Raw genomic sequence first — 21,741 nt, forward strand, 5'->3', positions numbered from 1 at the left:
TTATGGGAGATGTTGAATTATTTTAGATAGCTGAGGTTCTGGATAACCTAGGGAATTTTCATTTTGACTAGGCATTATCAATGGACATAGCTTTGTTCTGGGGCAATAGAAGTTTTGGATAGGAGAGATTCAGATAATTTGAATGGTACTATAGTTGCAGGCTAAAGATTGACATTACTTGCTAGGATTTGGAAAGCTTCTTTAATTTAAAATTTAATGGAATGCACCAGGCCTATGTTTGTGTGCCAGGAAAAAAAGGTGCATATATAGTTACTATTCTGACTTAATCTAACCATTGTTGAGGCACATAATTTAAATTTTTCAAAATTTGAAAATTGAAAACACCATTAGGTATACTTAATAATTTCCTATTATTACTACCAAAATTGAAGTGCTGTATATTAGTTTGTGCTGACCTTATTTAGGACTATTAAACTACTGCAATCTAAAGAAAAATCTCTTTTTCTAAGAGGTTTTATGATAAACATATTCTTGTATCTTGTAACATAGAAGAAATATTATTGTAATTTTAAAAGGTACACTTCGTTTTCCCATGTATTGTTGGGACTATGTATAGGCTATCTGTCTTTCATTAAGAATAGTGAAAATAATATATTTTAATGAAAAAGTATTCTTGCAAACAATTTAACTGACCAAAAAAGTTTCTAAACTTTTGTTAGTACAGCAATAGTTCGTTAAAAATATGTTTCTTAATTCCTTGTAGGGTTCCATTTATGGCTTTGGGTACTGATGAAATTGTACAGTATGTCAGTTCCTTTGCACAACTCATTATAGTATTTCATTATGCTATTCAGCTAAATTTGATATAAAATATACTGTACATGTATGAAAGTTAAATGATGAGGTGCTACCTTTTGTGCTGGGGAATTTAAATTGACAAACCTAACCAGAACAGGGCAAGGTGGAGTTTTTTCCTTGTTGTTTTTAATCTGTGGAATAACCATTCAACTTGTACTATTAAGTTCAACTATATAAAATGCTAAAGCAAGGTGCCATTATCCGTACACATACATTGTGAGTCTCCTCTTTATTTTTCCCAACTACAGGAAGCCAAAGAACCCTTCAATCTTTAAAAGCTTTTCATATCAAAACTCTATTAAAAATCAATCAAAAAGTGTACAAGTCCTAAGAAACACATCAACAAGCACTCAGTCTCTAGACTGGAACGAATGTTCTTCCTATTAATTTCAATGGAAGTTGTCACTAAATTGCTTAGTCAGCTCTAAAAATTTCAACCATCTGATTTTCGTGCCATATGTGCACTCCCTTTACTTTGTGATGAGGACAGATTCTTACTTGTAAATAATATAACAGAAATCTTGAGATGATCTTTTGTTATCTAAGAATCATAGTTCCACTTTAAATTCAATTTCTGAAAGTTCATTTTCCCCCCTGAACAATAAACCAGGCACCATAAACGTGACTTTTGAGGTGTATAATTCCTTTGCAATTTATGTAATCGGAAATTGTTAAAGTAAAAATAATTTACAATTTTATTTTGTATGCTATAACATACAGTATAGAGTATATGTATTGTAATAGAATAGTACATGTATTCAAAATCTAGTTTCTGGAATATAAAACACAGACTTTTATTGCCTCCACAATATGTTCCGAGGCAATTGTCATCTTTGGTATTGTAGCCAAATGGCTTTTACATATTTTCAGCATTCCAAAATAAGTACGGTTCTTCCCGATGACAAATAAGCACTTTTGCTGGATACTGAAATGCAGCTTCTACATTGCCTTACAAGGAAGACTGGGCCCTCCACTTGCCTGAGATTTGTAGATCTACAAGATTTGATCCATATGTATGTATTTTGGAGTGTTGAAAATACGTAAAGCCCATTTGGCTACAATGCTAAAAGTGACAATTGCTTCAAACGGTATTGTGGAGGCAAAAAAAAAGAAGTCTTGAGTTTTATCTCCTACAAACTAGATTTCGATTAAATGCAAATTTTAAAAATATTTATTGTGGCCTCACTGCACCTAGGATCTTTTCTATTACATATTTTCTCTTTCTGTTTCTCGGAGAGAGAGAGAGAGAGAGAGAGAGAGAGACTATATAAAGGGAGACAGGATCATGGGTGCAGTGATTATGTAGATATGTTTTATTTATTTATTTATTTGTGGTCTCACTGCACCCAGGATTTTTTCTTTAGAATCATAGAATATCAGGGTTGGAAGGGACCTCAGGAGGTCATCTAGTCCAACCCCCTGCTCAAAGCAGGACCAATCCCCAACTAAATCATCCCAGCCAGGGCTTTGTCAAGCCTGATCTTAAAAACTTCTAAGGAAGGAGATTCCACCACCTGCCTAGGTAACACATTCCAGTGTTTCACCACCCTCCTAGTGAAAATTTTTATTTATTTTGAGGATTAGGAACTTACAATATGATGAGCATCTATCATCCTGTCGGTGGTATTCAATACTCCTGTTCACTTCAAAATATATTCTATTTTGTGTCCCTGGCCATGATCAGACCCTGCTGTGCTAATTTCTGAACAGGCTAATACGTGTCCTGAAGAACTTGCAATCTAACCGTGGCAAGCAGTTTTTCTCTGAAAAGAGATAAAAAGATCAACTATACTTTCAGCTTTTTCCTCATTTGGAAGCTCAGGTTTCTGAGGATCCTACACACTGGATTTTCCAGCCTTTCTGTTTTTTTAAGCATCTGTTTATTCTCACTTATTATATTATTAGACAATTGAGACTAGTGGTTCTATTTTTCAGCATGCTTCTGTAGATCATCTCTTACCTATCCATTTATCAATCCTGAGTCCTTTTCAAACCCCTCTTTAAGGTTAAAATAATTATTACCAAGTCACTGGAGATTTACAATAGAACTATAGACAGATATTATTAACCTATAATTGTAATTAATTTGATACCTTGCATGTGGGAAACCTAAACCTAATTTTACTTAAAAGATTCCTTTTAACTTTAGCATAAAGTGAAAAATTGAGCAAAATGTTGAATACTTTTTGCTTATGTTTTTAAAAATCAATACTACATTTTCAATGCTAATTTTCTTGCTTCAATATGAGAATGAATATAAATTAGGGAAAAGAAGATGTTAATTTATAACTCTGCATAATAAACAAGATTTTCAGCTAACTCCTGACACAAAATCAGTATTTTAATCTTGAGAAAGCTTCTTCTTTGCAGGTTTCAGAGTAGCAGCCGTGTTAGTCTGTATTCGCAAAAAGAAAAGGACTACTTGTGGCACCTTAGAGACTAACAAATTTATTAGAGCATAAGCTTTGAGCTGTAGCTCACGAAAGCTTATGCTCTAATAAATTTGTTAGTCTCTAAGGTGCCACAAGTACTCCTTTTCTTCTTCTTTGCAAATGTCTGCTGATTTTAAAGTAAACAGCATAACAAACTGGCAAAGCAAGATAAATGACTTATTCATGCTTATTTTCATGATACATGTTCCAATTAATGTGTTCTTATGCTGAATGTCAAACCATTCTTTATTGGCATCCTCTGTACAAGTGCTGGTATTTAATGCATATGATTATTGAAATTGGCACTGCAATCAAAAGGTCTCAAGTGAGAGTCATGATTCTTTATGCTATATTGCTATGAAACCTACATAATGTAACACAATCTGTTTTTTCTTGCATAACCATTGGAATTTAAATATTCTTATTAACGTTAAAAATGAAGTTTAAATTAGTTTAGAAAATATGTTAATTTGCAATTCGGAAAAGCTTCCTTGTTTATTGTAGTTTACTGAAATTAAATAGCTACAGCAGAGTTCCATCAATATAATATTTTGCCTTACTATTGCAGGCTGGGATCTCTGAAGTATTCTAAGGTTTAGATGCCCATCTCTCTCACTGAAATTCAGTGGATTTTGGGCTCCTCACTCCCTTAGTTTTCCTTGAAAATTCCAGCATTAATTTCTATAAAATGCCTTTTTGCCTAAAATATTTCTTGTACAAACGTTAAAAAAAAACAGAGCAGAATGTGTATAATGTACCAGAGTTCAAACAACTTCATATTTATTATTCAAGCGTGTTCCAAGACAACCCTTCTTACACCCTCTTGATCAGTCAAAAAGTCTTGGGAGAAAGGTTGTTGATCTCTCTCAGGTGAACTCATTGTACACTGTTACCTCTAGAATTTTGGATATGTCTGTAGTAAAACTATATTTTAGGTTTGTAAGGGAGAAACCACAGGAGTATCTACTGAGAGTGGAGGATAGCTGAGTAGTTGATGATTGTTAATCAATCTCCTGTGAAGTGAAAGTATTTTCTATAATTTGGAAATGTCTTTTGCATATTATATGCAGTTCTGATAAAAGGTTGAATTGATGTGTAGCAGTAAATCTCTATATTTTTTGTATTTTTATTAGCTAAAACTCATCAGAAAATATGTACTAGCATTTCTGACTGTGTCTACCAATGGATGTCAAAAACTAGGGCAAATTGAACTAATTAGTGGACATTAGAGGGGCAAGGTGGATGAGGTAATATCTTTTATTGGACCAACTTCTGTTGGTGAGAGAGATGCTAACTTTCCAGCCACACACAGCTCTTCTTCAGGTCTGGGAAAGGAACTCCCAGCCTCACAGTAAAATGCAAGGTGGAACGGACTGCTTAGCTTAAGTACTTAACAGGTATTTTAAGTTTCAGAGTAGCAGCCTTGTTAGTCTGTATCTGCAAAAAGAAAAGGAGCACTTATGGCACCTTAGAGACTAACACATTTGTTAGTCTCTAAGGTGCCACAAGTACTCCGTTTCTTTTTTTTAGGTATTTTAAGGGATCATTCAATGGTAGAATGCCCTGTTAACACCTCTGCAATCATAGGACAAAAAGAGGGGGTTAGTGGGTAACAGATTGTGGTAATAAACCATAAATCCAGTCTCTGTTCAGTCCATTATTTTTGGTGTCTAGCAAAGTAATGGATTTAAGCATCTGGGTTTGTCTTTTGAAAGTATTGTGCAGATTTTCTTTGAGGATGAGGCCTGAGAGGTCAGATATAGACTGACATTTTGTGAAAAGCATTCACCCACAGGTGATAGTGTTTTTGTCTTTCTTCGTTTTTCTGTGAGTTCATTTGAGAGCATAGAGATTGTCTAGTTTCACCTACATAATTGTTGTTGGGTCATTTAGTGCACTGGATGAGGTATTCCACGTTGTTGTGATAGGCATGTGCAGTGTCCATGAATCTTGAAAGATGTGTTGTTGGAGATACTGTTCATTCTAGCAGTGCAGATATGTCTGCACTGTTGTTGTGGCAGAATCTGTTTCTGCTTTTAGTTGATTTGTCCTGCTCTGTGGGGAATCTTTCTTCTGATGTTGAGAATGGACAAATCGGGGGTTGTTTGAAGGCCAAAAGTGAAGGTTTAGGAAAGATTTCTTTCAGGATGGGATCCCCACTGAGTATGTGTTGTAGTTGTTTGATGATACCCCGCATGGGTTCCAGTGTGAAATGGTAGGTGACAACTAGGGATTTGCAGTCAGAAGGGATTTTATTTCTGTATTGAAGCAGGTTCCCTTGGGCTATTTGGGGTGGCCTCTTCTATGATGTGATCTACTTCTGTAGTGAGGTGTCCTTATTTGAAGAAAGTAGTTTCAAGTGTATATCCTGGACTTTCTCCTCAGAGCATATTCTGTGGTATCAGAGTGCTTGGCTGTAGATAACAGATTTCTTGTTGTGTTTGGGGTGGTTACTGGGTCTAGGAAGGTAGGTGTGGCGATCTGTATATCGGTGTCTGTAGGGTTTCATTGTTGAAGCTGATTTGGTGTCCAGAAAGTTGATGCTGGTGTGGACGTATTCTCTAGACAGTTTGGTGGACGGGTGGTGATTGCTGAAGTTGTAGTGGGAATCTATGAGGGAGTTTAAGTTGTCTGTCCAGAGAATGAAAATATCATTGATGTATCTGAAGTATATCACTGGTGGACAGTCTTATGTGGTGGCTAATAATTCCTATGTACTTACTAGTCACAGTTACAGTTTAAACTTTAACTTGGACCTAGGTGGTACATAGATAATAATAATATCTCTCTCTCTCCGAGCATGTTGCCTCTCTAATATGGGAAAATCCTTTTGGATCACATTGGCCAAGTCAACAGTGGCTGTGGAAGTTGCTTCATGTCTTCACACAGAAAACTGACACATTCTTAATAATAAATCCCTCATGGTTTAAAAGGTTTAATCAAAGTGTAAACTATCTTATACTTCCATGCAACATAAAACATTTGATTATTTTTGGTTTTGGAGATAGGCATATAGTGAGTTTCTAATACCTGCCCAGCTATCCCCTCATAAAATTAAAGAGTGTTAGTATTGAGCTAAGTTCAGTGCACACTAAAGTTTCTCTTCCACTACTTTTTAAAGAGCTGTTCTGAGGAGTAATCCCAGTTTTCCTGTAATTTTAACATAGCCTGTATGGAAAAGAGCCTTTCTCAGAAGCTAGCAGTACGATTTGAGCATTAGGAATAAAGCCACTCACTTATCTGAAATGAAGAGATTTTAATAATTTTTTTTCATTTTGTTGCAGATGGAACAAATATGTTGCATAACTGCTTTAAAAATTCTTGTTGGGGTGAAAATACAGTGCTTACATTATGAGCAGAGAAGTGTCAAATTGTGTTAAGAAAATAATAATAATCACCTCACAGACATTTGTATTGCGGTACATGCTGTTACATGTAATGCACTTTCATTTTCCTAGACCTTCTCAATGCTTAAGAAGTTAAATTTTTTGAAGTTGAGTGAAGTTTAAGTTGTCTGGACCTATACTATAAGCTTCAAAGATCCTACCCAGTAGAACCCAGCATCTGTTGTTGTTCCACACTAATGGATTATGCTTGCATATTCTGTTCTAGTTCATCCATATCTCTGTGTTGTATGAGCTAAAAGGACAATATCAGTTATTTAGTTTGTTTCTATTTATTTATTTGTTCTCCATTACTAGTTATAGAGTGGTCCTCTGATGTTTTTGTTTGTTCCTCCTGTAGAAAACTTTAGTTTCTTTTACTTTTTTTAAAAGCAGCTGTTGCAGTTCAACTAACAAAATCATCCAAAGCACGTGACTTTATCTACCCAGAAATCTGTTGGGAAACTGACACAGCAGGGCACAGATTATCCAACAAGTTCTTGGAAAGTATTGGAGACAATTTTTTATTTTAGAAGTTGGAGAAAGCTACTAGGGTGTAGAGGCTCTTCTAGATTTGATTTTGACAAATAGGGAGGAACTGGTTGAGAATTTGAAAGTGAAAGGCAGTGTGGGTGAAAGTGATCATAAAATGCTAGAAGAAAAGGAGTACTTGTGGCACTTTAGAGACTGATTCTAAGGAATAGCAAGGGGGGAAACAGCACAATAAAGAAAATGGATTTTAAGAAGGCAGGCTTTAGCAAACTCAGGGAGTTGGTAGATAAGATTCCATGGGAAGCAATTCTAAGGGGAAAAACAGTTCAAGAGAGTTGGCAATTTTTCAAGGAGACATTATTAAGGCACAAAAACAAACTATCCCACTGCATAGGAAAGATAGGAAGTATAGCAAGAGACCACCCTGGCTTACCCAGGGGATCTTCAGTGATCTGAAACTGAAAAAAGAGTCCTACACAAATTGAAAACTAGGTCAGATTACAAAGGATGAATATAAAGAAACAACGCAAGCATGAAGAGATAAAATTAGAAAGGCCAAGGCACAAAACGAGATTAAAGTAGCTAGAGACATAAAGGGTAACAAGAAAACATTCTACAAATGCAGCAGAAGCAAGAGAAAGACCAAGCACTGGGTAAGCCCATTAGTCAACGAGGGGCAGAAGGAAACAATAACAGAAAATGTGGAAATGGCAGAAGTGCTAAAGGACTTTTAGTTTAATAGCAGATGGACATGTAACATGGTGAACACCAGTGAAAATGAAAGAGGATTTGAGGCTACAATAGGGAAAGAACAAGTTAAAAATTACTTTAACAAGTTGCATGTCTTCAAATCAACAGGGCCTGATGAAATGCATCCTAGAATGCTCAAGAAGCTGACGGAGGAGATATCTGAGCCATTAGTGATTATCTTCAAAAAAAAAATCGTGGAAGATGGGAGAGATTCCAGAGGACTGGAAAAGGGCAAATATAGTTCCCATTTATAAAAAGGGGAATAAGGACAACCCAAGGAATTACAGACAAGTTAGGTTAACTTCAGTAACAAGAAACCTAATGGAGCAAATAATTAAGCAATTGATTAGCAAACATGGACAAGATAATAAAGTGATAAGTAACAGTCAGCATGGATTTGTCAAGAACAAATCATGTCAAACCAACCTAACAGATTTCTTTAACAGAAGCAGTCGATGTAGTATATCTTGACATTAGTACTGCTTTTGATACTATCTCGCATGACCTTCTCATAAACAAACTAGGGAAATACAACCTAAATTGAGCTATTATAAGGTGGGTGCATAACAAGTTGGAAAAGCATTCCCAGAGAGTAGTTATCAGTGCTTCACAGTCAACCTGGACAGGCATATCCAGTGAGGTCCTGCAGAGATTGGTCCTGGGTCCAGTTCTTCAATATCTTCATCAGTGATTTATATAATGACATAGAGAGTACACTTATAAGAAGTTTGCGAACAATACCAAGCTAGCAGGGGTTACAAGTGCTTTGGAGGATAGGATTAAAATTCAAAATGATTTGGATGAAATTCAATTAGGACAAATTCAAAGTACTGTACTGAGGAAGGAACACATTCAAAATGGGAAATGACTGCCTAGAAACGAGTACTGCTGAAAGGGGGTCATAGTGGATCACAAGCCAAATGAGAGTCAACAGTATGTTTAAAAAAAAAAGGCAAACATCATTCTGGGATGTATTATCATGAGTGTTGTAAGCAAGACACAAGAAGTAATTCTTTCACTCTACTCCACGCTGATTAGGCCTCCACTGGACTATTCGGTCCAATTCTGGGCTCTGCCTTTCAGGAAGGATGTGGACAAATTGGAGAAAGTCCAGAGAAGAGCAACAAAAAGGATTAAAGGTCTAGAAAACATGACCTATGAGGAAAGATTGAAAAAATTGGGTTTATTTACACTGGAGAAGAGAAACCTGAGAGGGGACATAACAGGCTTCAAATACATAAAAGGTTGTTACAAGGAGGAGGGAGAACAAATGTTCTTCTTAACCTCTGAGGGTAGGATAAGAAGCAATAGGCTTAAATTGCAGCAAGGGAGGTTTAGGTTGGACATTAGGAAAAACTTCATAACTGTAAAGGTAGTTAAGCACTGGAATAAATTGCGTAGGGAGGTTGTGGAATCTCCATCACTGGAGGTTTTTAAGAGCAGGTTAGACTAACACCTGTCAGCAGTTCTTAACCAAGGGTTTGGGGCCAGTGTTAGACTCGCTGGGGCCCAGGATGGAAAGCTGCATGGGATTGAAGCCCAGGGCCCCTATCCTCACCACCCAGGGCTGAAGCCGAAGCCTGAGCAATTGCCCTCCAGTCCTGGCTTTCATGTGCAGAAAAACAGTTGTTGTGGCACAAGTGGGCAGTGGAGTTTTTATAGCATGTTGGGGGGACCTCAGAAAGAAAAAGATTGAGAATCTCTGGTCTAGATAATACTTAGTCCTACCTGAGTGCAGGGGACTGGATAGAAGACTTCTCCAGGTCTATGTTTCAAAGCCAGTTTTTCTCCTAAATGAAAGTGCTTTAGCTCAAAGCCTTGTAAATCTGGCCTTGAGGGAAATCATTCAAAAAAAAATTTGATCCCACGCGGGTTAGTGGAGTATTCAGAGTCTGCTTGAGAGTTCTAAACATCGAGTCTATAGCACCTTGGACTACAGCATCCATCAGGCTTTGATAATGCAGATGCAATTAAAAATCAATTTGGCTAGAAATAGAAATGTAAAGAAGCATCTTATCTTACATTTAAACATAAAGTTTCTAGTCCTTTTCCATATAAAGAACACACAAAATAATGCAACAAAAATCATGAAGGTTCAAAAGGAACAAAGAATGGGGATCTACTTCTTCTGTTGATCATATGCACATGCTTTTATGAAAGATGAGTCAGGAGCATATCCCAAAGAAATCATCTTTCTAACTCTTCTGAAAATCCTCTGGTCAGTCCTGTGCATCATTGGTGTACAGGAATCAATTGTTTTTAAGGGTGGTGGGATATTGCAGCCAAATGCTTTTTCGGGCCTCTTCAAAAATGCTAAATGTCAAGCCCACGTTAGTTAATGGAAATGGTCTTGTAGTTTACTTCAGAACTCTGTCCTGAGTCCCCTGTCATAGACTACTGCCCGCCAGGATACTGTCGATGCAGGTCCAAACTTCAGCTTAGGTGATTGGATTCTACCCTTTTAATTCCTCCTGAAGTTTCAGTAGGATACCTCATTCTTAGTTTCCTAAATGGTTACATAATATTGGTATAAGGTATTAAATAGTGGTGTCCCCAGCACACACACCCTCTAAAGTATTTTGAAATTAAATTATCTCTGCATATAGTTTGTATTTCAATTTAAGTTTATACAAGGAATTTCAAATCTGTCAGGAACATTATATAAAAGACATTATATAAGACATTCTATAAAAATGATGTTTTATATATACACATACAGAGAGAGAAAGAGAGATGATAGATATATAAAACCCACACACAGAATAGTGTTGTGCTTAAATCACGTGCACCAGAGATGTGTATGTTACAAATCTACTCATTTGTTTCCACATGTGAACAAACATCCTTTCATGTAACTAACAAGGAAGAGGCCTTGTTACTTAACAAATGCACCTGTATTAAGCTGCACTTTGCTGGAAATACCCTTCAGGAAAAAAATTTATTGAGTATAGTCATAATATAGCATGTTCAACTATATATATATATATATATATATATATATATATATATATATATATATGCGTGTGTGTGTGTGTGTATATATATATATAATATATAGTTTTCAACTGGAAATTTGAAGAGAGATGGTGTGAAGGCCTTATCAGAGATCAAAGAGGTGGTGTCTCCTCAGCAGTAATTTTTGAAAATACCTATCATTTGGTGGAATCTGGTTTGTTCCAAAGAATACATGAAAGAAAAAAGAAGAGAACAATAGCTAGGTTGGCAGCCCTGGGGATAAATCATCACTGACAGAAAGGATTTAGCATTAGCCATCAGAGGCATTGAAATTATCTCAAGCTTGCCTTCATTTTGGCAGAATTTTAAGAAGGGGCTTGTGGATCTTCGGCCAGCCCATCTGTGTAGATGCTCTATATATCTTTCTACTTCATTTCTTTTCCATTTTATCCTTCAGTCATTACTTCCAACCATAACCCCTGCTAGCAATGTCAGGTGAATAGACACCATTGTGATGAGCATGAATGCCATTATATGTAAATATGGCATTTGTGTATATAAAATGAGAGTGAAACTAAGTAAAATCAGACTTGGTCAGGAACTGGATTGGAGATCCTTAGAGGAAAGAACTGAAGGAATTGCTGACTGTGATACAGTTGGAAACCCTCTTCCCCCTCAGTCAGTACATGACTGGAGCCTTGGCATTGCATTGGGACCGCTGCACTCTCCTTGATGTCTTTTCCTTCAAATGAGATGTAAAACAGAGATCCTGACCAGGTGTAGTCATTTAATATATCCAATAGCATTTTTCATAAGTGTGTTTCTCATTAATTCCATTGTCCTGGCTGAATCCCAATATGGACAACTCTGTTGTGTATAATTCTGCTGTAATTTATCTTTGTAATTTAGATATTTTGTTTTGATTACTATTTAAGTAGATTAGGGATTCTCCCCTTCTCTTCCCTTTGGAAAAAATCATGGTCATGCCTGAGGGCAACTGCTGTGTTCCACTGAATGATTCCTATACATACATACATACATACATACATACATATATATATGTATATATAATGTGTGTGTGTGTGTGTCTGTAAACTGATTTGGGACTTTTCTGTACAGAAACTTCTGAATAAATGTAGAGTACTAATAATGTGTGTTACTGTACAAACGTTTAGGTTGTGCTACATTTTCACTTCAAATAATAGTGTTTATTACAAGAAAAAAAGTCGGTCCTTTATATAAATTATCCCCTAAAGATGTGGCATATTATATGAATTTGTACTAAGAATGCTATAAATCATCAGCAAAAGCATTGGAAGAACCTTCCAGGACTGTGAAGGTGTGGGCTATCTAATACTTATCAGGTGATGACCACAATATTGTAGTTCCTAACTGTTAGATCACTTACGCTGTAAAGTATTACAAGGTGTTGCTGCGGTACAGAGTGTGATGATCATACCAAAATAGTGGTAATTGGAAATTTGTGTTGCTTTTTGAAATCAAAATGCTGATGAATTTTTCAAAAGAATTAGATATTGGTTCTCTGGAGATGATTCTCTAATACCATGTATATATAATGTCACCACATAAATGTATAATAAAAATGTTAAGGTACAATAATTAAAGTATTTAAGTAAGTTAAATTGTAAGATGCTTGGGGCAAAGACTGTCTCTTTGTGTTGTCTACAGAGGTGAGCATAGTGCTGGTGCTTAACAAGTAAGAATACAGTGGTCACAATTTTGTACCTAACCAAGAGACTGTGTACTTGGGAGGTTTTTTCCGCCCCCCTGCGCTATTGGGATTCGATACTTATGAACTCCTTTATGGCTTTGAATTTGTCAATCAAGCATCCAGTTGACAGGTACTACACACATTACACAATGTTGTTCGACTTCAGTCCTCATCTGCAGCCTCACTGCTATTTAACTACCATGTCTCCTGAACAAAGATATTTAACCATGATAAACTGCATAGTAGTGTTGCATGAAGGGACAAAAATTTGAGAAAGTGGGTTAGGAGCATCAAGTTAACTTAATCTGTGACTTGGACTCAGTTTGAGTTTAGATCTCCAGAAGAAGGTGCTACCTGGCCTTTTTAAACAAATTTAGACATATTGGTTTTTCATTTGTATGTGTATACACATGCATAGATAATTTTCATATGTCTACCTCTTCTCTCGTGTTATGACATAGGAGTTATGGCCAGATGGTACTATGGTGCCACTAGCTGGAAGCAAGGAGGAAAACCTGAAACCCTGCCCCTGTAGGATATAAGCCTCTGCCAGACATGATCGCTTTAGTTTGCTTTGCCCCCTTTGGAATAATCACCAGAGTTCGTTCTTTCTCCCTCCTTCTGCCTCTCCTCCTCCCCCTTTATTTCTCTATAATGAAGGGGGGAAATAGAGAAGAAAAAGAGGACTGCCAGACACTTCCCTTCCTATTCCTGATCTCCCAAAGCAACCCTACAGCAATCAGGCCAGGACCACACCCCACCTGCTGTGGAACATTAGCTCCACCATTGTGGAAAGCCATCTGCTGATGTTTCATTGGATGCTTGTGTTAGGGTTGTATTTTCTCAGGGGTACTCAACAGAGTTCAGTCCAAGATTGAAACCTTCCTGGTTCCTCTCAAGCCTCTGTCAGAGATTAAGTATCTGCTCTTACAAAGGGGTGGTTCTTGGTCTGTTGTACAGACCTGAAAGATGCCTATTTACATATCTGCATTCTGTATGACAACTGGTGCTTCCTTCATGACGCCCACAGGAAAACCCATTATCAATTCATTACCTTTCCAGTTGGCCTGTCTTCCCTTCTCCCCCCTTCCCACCGGGTATATGTGAAGATCCTAGTGATGCTGATCTGCAGTCTTTGTCATGAGTGGACGTTTGTACCCTTATCCTTGTTTCAGCTCTTTCAACCTCTTGTCTTAAGGGGTTTCAGCAGAGTTATCTTTTCCAGCACCCCCACTTTGGTCTGATCCTGAACTCTCTGCTATGAAAAGCTTTCATTTCCCTAGACAGACTCTTGTTGAGCACTTTGTCTACTGTCAGGATCTCCTCCCTGGTTCTTCCCAGTAGCAACCTTCAGTGATTGGGCTGCTACTTAGCCTGTGTAGACTTAAGTCCAGATCCACAAAAGTGTTTAGGTTCCTCACTGCCATTGAAATCAGTGAAAGTTAGAGCCTAAACCCCTTTGTGGATCTGGGCCTTAGTCCCTTGGGTGTGGCTCATTTTGGATTCTGGTAGTTCAGTGGTGGCCCTGGCACCCCTGGTTCTCACACCTGATGAGTGTCAGAAATCTAATCCCCATCCCTTTTATAACTAGGGTCCCCTTATTGATTTGAGCTGTGAGACTTCTCTCTTCCTCCCAGATGCTTGCAGAGAACTTGAATCTTCTCTCAGGGGCCAGTGCACTGCTCCCAACTGCCCCATACACAAATGATTATGTGGCTACTGAATGGAGTTGCTTCCTAAGGGATGATTTCTTTACCATAGTGGTAGACTGCTTGGTTAGCAGCAGAAAATGTCTACCTCATGTAATCTTAGGATTTATTGCATCTTTTCTGCCTGGTTGAGTCAGGGAACATCTCTGCCCTATTACGTTCATTCTGGCATGTTTTGGATTTTCTAATGTCAGGCTTCAGCAAAGGTATCTGCGTCAGTGCTCTCCATTTGCATGCCTCTGTTACAGTGGCTATTCAAGGCCTTATTGAGAACAGGGACATTGCTCCATATCCCTAAATTGAGAAGTGTTTCCCCATTATCTCTACAAAGTGGTGATTCATCCAGTCAGTCCTCAGCAGCACTTAGACTTTGCCTTGCAGGTCCCTTTTGGGCAGGTTCCTTTAGCATTTACTTTCTTTTAAGGCTGTTTTCCTTATTCTGGTCACCTTTGCCAGGTGAGTGAGTGAATGGAATGATGAGGAAATGTTGTTTTAGTGTGTAGAGCTCTCAAGGTTCCTTCCCCACTCTGAACTCTGAAAAAGCAATCAGGTTCTTAAAAGAAGAATTTTAATTGAAGAAAAAGTAAAAGAATCACCTCTGTAAAATCAGGATGTAAATACCTTACAGGCTAATCAGATTCAAAGCATAGAGAATCCCTCTAGGCAAAACCTTAAGTTACAAAAAGACACAAAAACAGAAATATACATTCCATTCAGCACAGCTTATTTTATCAGCCATTTAAACAAAACAGAATCTAACGCATATCTAGCTAGATTACTTACTAAATTCTAAGACTCCATTCCTTTTCTGTTCCTGACAAAAGCATCACACAGACAGAGAGAACCTTTGTTTTTCCCCCGGTCCAGCTTTGAAAGTATCTTGTCTCCTCATTGGTCATTTTGGTCAGGTGCCAGCGAGGTTATCCTAGCTTCTTAACCCTTTACAGGTGAAAGGGTTTTTCCTCTGGCCAGGAGGGATTTTAAAGGTGTTTACCCTTCCCTTGATATTTATGACAAGAGCGGGGTACTCTGAGTCACTACACACCTGGATTCTATTATCAGCTCTGCTCATGACTTTTTGTATCCTTGGGAAAGTCACTTAATTTCTCTGTACTTTGGTTTACCCATCTGTAAAATGAGCATAACAATGCTTACTTCACAAAAGCATAATGATATTTAATTAACAAATGTTTATAAAGCACGAGGAGATTAACAAACAAAAGATGTGATCTACTTCAATATAGTTTATATACAAGCTATGTTGGAGTGGTGGTGTTATTTGAGACCTTCACTCTTTTGGTTATGAACTAGATTTAATAATAAAATTAACACTGTGCTTGTGTAATATAGACTTTTAAAATCATATTTAACTTTATTTCAAAGTCAAACTTCTTCAAGTGATGTATTCCTCATTCAGAATCACGGGGTGTATAAACATAGATGTTTGGATGAAAAATATTATAGAAGTGTGGAGTATATATTATTCATTACTGGTGATAAGCTAACCTGAAAAAAATCAGAATTTTAGAATCTGTTGATGCTTCTTTAAACTTTAGGGATCCACCCCTTCCCAACCCTATAATGTATTCTGGAGGAGGTAGTGCTGAAGCATTCTATTCTTTTCTAGTGTCTTCAGAAGGGATGGAGGGAGCAAAGGTGAACCTATTGTTTGCTTCATTCTTTCTGGATTTTCACATGACTACCAGCTGATATCCTTCCCCTCTGACCTCTTTTAGGGGGAGTCAGTCTGCGTATTTACCAACCCTCATGGCAGACAGTTTAAGGTCATGTTACCAGCCCAACCATTGGCAGAATAAAAATGCTTTCTTTTGTTTAATATTTTGTTTCACCACCTGGATGACTGTACATCAGACCATTTTAACTGAGCAGCAGGTTACTAATTATTTGGGTAATAATTTCCTAGATGCAATGTAATGCTTCATGCATAATTATTATTAATTTTGTATTCATTGTCAGGAGAGCAATCTGACCATTCAAATAATTTGTTAAAGAGTTTTTGGATTGCGTAAATAACTGAAAACTATTTGTGTGAATGGAGCCCTCTCCTCCACCACACACACAGTTTTTCTCACAAATATTGAAGGAAGTCTTTTGATCTGTCACAAGAAAAGTTAAAGAAAGGTAGTAACATGAGAGTTTTGATTTCCTTCAACAATAACTTTTAATTAAATCTCTTGGTAGAATCAGCATGTTTGCTAAGCAGGAAAACAGTATAGAAGGCTTTACAGCAGTGGTGGGCAACCTGCAGCCCGCGAGCCGCACGCGGCCCATCAGGGTAATCCACTGGCGGGCCACAAGAAAGTTTGTTTACATTGGCCATCCACAGGCATGGTTGCTCACAACTCCCAGTGGCTGTGGTTCGCCGTTCCCGGCCAATGGGAGCTGCAGGCGGCCGTGCCTGCGGAGAGTCAATGTAAACAAACTGTCTCATGGCCCGCCAGCAGATTACCCTGATGGGCCGCAGGTTGCCCACCACTGCCTTACAGTTTATATTTAAAAGGAAGGTATTTCTTTCCTGCAAAAATCTAATGACATCACCAGTTTTTCTTTTTCTGTAGATTGGGAACGGGTTAACATAGATGCAAGAAATATAGTCCTCCTTTCATGGAGGCATTGCTTACTGCCAACCGTCTTCCTTAGACACACTTTTTTCTGGCTATGTTGGAAGAAGGACAGGAGACTCTGGGATATAGTTTAATTAGGCTACAACTTTTTTCTTAAATGTCTGGGAGTACCCAGCAGATAAAAGTGTATATTGCAGGTAATTCCATGATCATTTTGATATATACCTGGGGGGCTTCTGTAAAGCCCTCCCCCTTACCTATCCTGGTCCCCGGCCAACCTGCTGCTGGGGCCTCACCATCCCCACCCTCTCGAATGAGGGTTAAGGGGGAAGGCTATGTAGGAGGGAAGGGGTTGGCTCCCTATTGCACCAATTTTAGGAGTCACCAAGCCCCCCATTTTTGCTCCTTTAAAGAATACCTCCTTTAAATCCTTTATCAATCCATTTTATCTGAGAACTGTATCTCTTCCCTAACTCCAATCCCCAGGCAATAAATGTTGCAATGTGAATTAGACTACCAATTTTTTTAAAAAATGCAACAGTTCATATGCCTCTGTTGTTTGAGATATGCTTGCTGAATTTCTGGAACTTTAGATAATTCAGTGCTGTCTTCTGCCTATATCCCGTGGCATCCTAAAAATGCTCCACTTGGAGCTCCTCACGTTTCTGCTGAGCCAGTAAATGTTTTTGAGGAGATGGCCCGGCTGCCCTGTAGTACTATGCATGAGAACAGGTGCTTCAGAAGGGGCTGACATAGCTTTTTGAGCATGGGGAGCTGGTTTACCATCTTGCACTCTAAAGGAGCAGACAGTCAGTCCCAGTCCACAACTCTTTCAAAATGCCAGAAGGATGCAGGGAGGGGGGAGGGGAAGAGGGATTCAAAGGCAGTCCTTTACCCCACAGATGATTTGATTTGCCATGACTGAGGGCAAGGGAGTAATTAAACTCTCTCCCATTTTACTTTAGGAAAGGAGATAAAGAAAAGAGGGCTGCTAATATCATTTTTTCTAAAGTGGCATAAAGAGGGGAAACCTCAAAGAAGATTTTGTAGGAGTTGTTTGCACTATTATTTATTTTCTGTAGTCTCCACAGTGTGCTAAGCTGTAAGGAAGGTGCAGTCTCTTCTTGCATGCATGCTAAATGTGAAGATTTTAACAAAGCTATTTTTAAATGATCAGGGTACAGAGTATTTTTCATATCCAGACAACTTAAGATTTTACTAACTTTCTGAGGTGAAAAAAAGTTTCTGGGCTAAGACCAAGCTAAAAAAATTATTGTATCAAATTTTAACAGCAACTGAAAATAGGAATTCAGAATGAAAGTATTAATTTAGACTGTAGTGATGCTATAACCCAAATGTACCTGCTACAAGCAGAGTTCACATACCAAAGAGGAGAGTTTGTTGGAGCTGTAGTTCTTGTTATCCTTACAGATCTGTGTCTCTGTCATTACAGGCTCTACCTCTAGATAATCAACTATAACGTGAGTAATGTGTCCTGAGTCAGAAGTAACATGCATTCTACTTAGAAAATGAAACAATGGGATCTGTCTTCAACTAAAAAGACCTGTCCTGATTAGACCGCGTTGAAAAAAATTGATGTTGTAAATTATTTTTAAGTTACTTATATTAATCTTAACTTTTAAAAGTGGACAGGTAGGCCTGTTAAGTCATATAATGAGTTAAAATACAATGTGTTAAAACAAACCCTAGCAATCCTATCCAAACAAAACCACTCTGAACCCTTCAAAAGGATTCAAATAAAGGAGTTTGCTGTAAACGAAATTCTCCTTTCCTTGAATGCTTAACTAAGTACTAAAACTTTGATGTCTTTTTGTTGATTTTGTTTATTCTTCCTCTTTAAAGAACATGGGATAATCCACAGAATTTAAGATAATAAAATGCACCAAATACAGTGGTCTAAAAACATTGTTGCTTTCTAAATTATTTCTGCTCTTTGGTCAAATCCTACATGTTGACTAGCTGACTTTTATTAATGCATTTTGAAATTCCATACAAAAAGCTATTATTAATGCAATATTTAGAAATCAGGAAATTCAGTGCTGAGTTTGAAAGCTCAAACATAGCTCTGCCACACTGTTCTTATTTTGTAAAATATTGTGTAATTTTATATTCTTTTAAATTATTTGTTTCATAATAAAATAAAAACTGGAAATTCTTGTATAACCTTGCGTATAGCAACGTTGGTTGTCCAGTCTGGGTTTGTTGTTTACCTCAAGATCTACAAAACAAGGCACACTGAAACAGAATCAGTTTAGTGTTGTATAGTGGTGAAAATGTAGAAATCAATGTCCCTGAATTCAATTTAGGTGGTAAGTGAATCAACTTGTTAGAAATACATATATGTTCCTTTTATGCAGCCCACAGAATAATTAGCACTGAAGTGCCTCTTTTTGGTACATGGGTTTGTGTATGTTAGGGCAATTTGGAAGGAGCTTCTTTATACAGAATTTTGGAAACCACTGTAACACTTGTGACTCCTTTAAATTTACTTTTCTAATTCTTTTCTTGAAGCAATTAGAAACAGATTTTATCTAAGGAATTCAAATTGCTTTAGCAAGGAGATGGTATATCATAGATGGGAAAACCGAAAGTACAAAGGCATTATGTCATATGGGCTAGACTTTGCCTCTCCCTGATGTGATTATCTACTGTGGGCGAAGGTACCAGGATCCCAATAGTATCACCAAAATTGATCCATTCAATGTTCATACATGTGTACTCAGTGGTTTGACTGACAGCTAGTTCTCCTGTCTAATGTGAGGTGACTTGTCTTGCTCACACAGCTCCCCACGTGAATAAATGAGAAAAGCAGTAAACAGCAATTTTGGCAGCAAATCAGCTAGCTTTGCATGAAGTAGCAGGGTAGCTACCTGGAATTTGGGCAGGCCTTGCAAGACACAATCCAGCCTCTCTCAACAGCAGGATCAAAAGAACAAAGCAGTTTTGATGACAAAATATGTGTACTGTGTCACACAAAGAAAGGCTTGACTACAAGTAGCCAAGTTACCCTCCTATCTTGTCTCCAACCAGAATCCCACTGTTGGCTTACACTAACATGAGGGTGCCCTGGACTCCTAGGGGTTCTGAAAGTCTGAAGTCTTAAAGGGGGAAATTGGGAATTGCTGGGGGTGATGGTAGCAGGGAGATCTTGAAGAGATCTCCTGGAAGATAAATTTAGTTTGTTTGGAAGAGGGCTTTAATCCAGTGCCTTTAGGATAGCTTGCTCTGACTTCTTTCAGTTTCAGGCATGCTCCCCCTTCTCTTCCTACTTTTAACCGTCCCCTCCTCAGCTAAAATAAAATTAACACTATTGTTCAGTTTATATTTATACTTCTGTTTTATTCTGTTTTGCTGGGGTTTTAGAATTATCATTGGTTTGTTTATGCTTCCCAGCGATTAGCAGTTTTCCTTAATCTGTCCTTGTCAATCTGATAGCTGTCTTGTTCCCCTCAAGAAAGTTATTATTTCCTATTCAAGAGAGATGAAACAGTCTGAGGGCTGACTGGTCCAGAAATGAGATTCTTACGAGGGCATCAATGAAAGCAGAAGGTGGACTTCATTTGAAGATTATAGCTAATTTTTCACTGGAAAGATCTTAGTCAAGTAAAATTGTTTTTGCCCCAGAGAATCTAAATTGGAATATACAAATCCTAATAATTTTCAGTGTTCCTCTTTAATCCCCACAACTCTTACACAAAGGTTAGAGAATCTTCTATTTATTTCAAAGTACCCCAGGAAAGGCAGGACAGTGTTCATCCCAGCATTGAAAATGTACATTAAGTAGTTTTTAAAAACCTGCCAGCATAACCAAAAAATCAGTTTATGTATCTTTCTGCCTGTTATATTTAGAAAGGGGATGGCATTAAAGCAAAAGGCATGATTCTCTCATGCAACCTCATTCCAATTTATATGACAAGAATATTGCATTACTGCCATAACTCTGTAACTTGCACCATGTCATCCTCTTCAAGACTCTTAATTTTGCTTTATTCTTCACCAGGATTCCTTCACAGAAATCTTTTCAGTTGGTGTACACCGTTATAGAATTAAAATGAACAGTGGGTTACATGGAGAGAGAGGGTGTTTAACAAGTGAGAATTTTAATTGTGTTTCTCACAGCATAAAGGAGAATGAAATTACAGGTATATTCAAGGTGGTAACTTTCCTTGGCCCTTAAAAACACAAAAAAATGTTGATTACATACATGTGAATCAGAAAGCACCATTATGGACACACACAGTGGTTTTTCTTAAGATAATAGTACTGAGAACCAAAAGTTTTAAATTTTATTCTGTAACCTTCTAGTTGCTACACATATTATTAAAGTAAGATGGAGACTATGGCAAGATGGAGAATGTATTCTACAAAATTTGATAAATGAATATGTGTAGTTTTATTCAAAGTACTATAGCAAAATGAGTAGTGGTTTTGGAGTGAAAAACACTGGGGAAGGATATATATGAAGTAAATATATATAATTGCTCCAATGGAATCTCTTCTGGACTCCACACTGGACTTCTAAACATGTTTGGAACTTATATACTTACTTTAAAGTAAATATATAAGTTCCAGCCACGTTTAGAAGTCCAGTGTGGAGTCCACAAGGGATTCCATAGGAGCAATTTTGTCAGTGTTCTGCTTCCTTGTTTACATTGATGTACTGTACAAACATATCCTTGGTGGAAAGAAGATGAGAATTTAACGTTTCATGCAATGCATTTTGCTATATACTGAGAAAGGATGACTAGGTTCACTGTAGCACATGAAGAATGATGATGGCAGACTTCCTGTGTCTCAAGACTATTGATATAGGCACCGTTGCTGACTTAGATTGGCATATTCATCAGAGATCAGCAACTCTGA

At 37.5% G+C, this 21,741-nt stretch overlaps 1 protein-coding gene across 9 annotated transcripts in view; it reads left to right on the plus strand.

Annotated features, from left to right (window-relative positions):
* CNKSR2 (connector enhancer of kinase suppressor of Ras 2) overlaps window positions 1–21,741 on the plus strand; it is a 384,996-nt gene that overhangs the window by 191,372 nt on the left and 171,883 nt on the right. The window lies entirely within an intron of this gene.

This window comes from Dermochelys coriacea, chromosome 1, assembly GCF_009764565.3.
Source record: "Dermochelys coriacea isolate rDerCor1 chromosome 1, rDerCor1.pri.v4, whole genome shotgun sequence".
Classification (NCBI taxonomy): domain Eukaryota; kingdom Metazoa; phylum Chordata; order Testudines; family Dermochelyidae; genus Dermochelys; species Dermochelys coriacea.